This window comes from Coenobita brevimanus, chromosome 8 (genome assembly GCF_032717465.1).
Source record: "Coenobita brevimanus isolate Jiangsu-jjx chromosome 8, ASM3271746v2, whole genome shotgun sequence".
Taxonomy (NCBI): domain Eukaryota; kingdom Metazoa; phylum Arthropoda; class Malacostraca; order Decapoda; family Coenobitidae; genus Coenobita; species Coenobita brevimanus.
Genome location: NC_136961.1, coordinates 23,763,251 through 23,764,848, shown reverse-complemented (window position 1 = coordinate 23,764,848; position 1,598 = coordinate 23,763,251).

Below are 1,598 nucleotides of genomic sequence, written 5' to 3'. Positions count from 1 at the left end.
TGTAAAAAATATTAAACTATAGAAATAGGTCAACATACAAATCAACAAAATACAGATAACTCACTTCCTCCAGAGGTTTTGAGATGCTGTGTAGCTTGAAGATGAGGAGTACTGTCGTGTGTGAACATGTGCATGTGTGGGTGAGTATGTGGGTGTGTGTGGGTGTGGGTGTGAGTGGGTGAGTGTGTGTGCGTATGTGTGTGAGTGGGTTGTGGCATATTTTCTTCTCTCTTTCTTGTGATACATTTGCCTAAAACACATGCGATGCACGCAATAGATGTCGCTACCGAACATTCTCTGCATGACATACATATAAATATGTGACTGTGACATATTTCTTGTCTCTGACACTTGAGCTATGTTTTAGCTAAGGCAGTCGAATGCATGAAATATTTCTCTGTGATTTCTAGCTGCACCATTTTATATGTATATTTCACACTAAACCATACACAGTATACAACAAAATCACGCTGATTCCATCCCAAGCCTCTATTATTTCCGACTCTATAGCGTACCTTATTTGTTTCCTTAGCGGCTGTTGCATATGCCTCTATGAATTGTGCATAATAAATATATGGTAGGTCAGGTATTTGACCAGTCCAGAGCACTACTATATTTCACAAGATATAAGTATTGGCTTCACTCTTTAAACAAAGGTAAAATACTTGCATCCTTTGCGAGGCAGGGAGTAACAGAGATGAGATACCCTGTTATAATGGACCAAACTCATGACAATAGGCTTGATAGCTGATAATGGGCCCCAGTGATTTACAGACAATACATCTATGTTCCATAGACACAATCACTTCATATTATAATGAAAAACACTGTACAATCACAATATTTCAATAATGGCTTCTGCCTCAGGTGGGAGGGGGAAAATGGCAGGTTTAAAGGGATGCTGATTTTTAACTGTGCTAACTTCTGCTCAGCTGGTCGTGAGATACTGAGATGCTTCTGCAATGCATTGTCACAGTATTGTATAAGCTTACCTCGGAAAAGAGATGCGCACGCTAGAATGCACCCTTGATGCAAATTGACTAAAAACACCACACGACGGAGTTTTTCTGCTTAGGAACGCGATTCGCGTGACATTACTTCTATGTAACAAACCACATTGACTAGCGGCGCTCATGTGACTGTGCCTGAGCAGGATTCAAGACTTCACCCACTCCGCAATGGGCCTGCATCCATGATTCTTATCATGGGAAGGTGATCTTCAAGTCGCTGGTGCTACTAATAATAATAATATGTAATAATAGTAGTAGTAGTAATTGTAGTGGTAGTAGTAGTTTCCTATTTACTATATTGTGTAGGCATAATAAGGATGCTTAACCATAACTATTTATGGTATATAAGGTATGAAAGTGGGCATCATATTCCCGTCTGTGATCTTTGCTAAAGTGTTCATGGTCATTCATATTTGGAACATGTACTCATCTTAACCTAAGGTAGCTTCTTGTGTAATATCAACAAGATCTGAAGACAAAGGTATGGAAGAATGCATGGGTACAGTACATTTTATACGTCTCGAGTAACTGGCTAACTGAAAGCTGAGGCTGTAAAGAATAATTATTTCTTTGAGACATGTAAGAAGG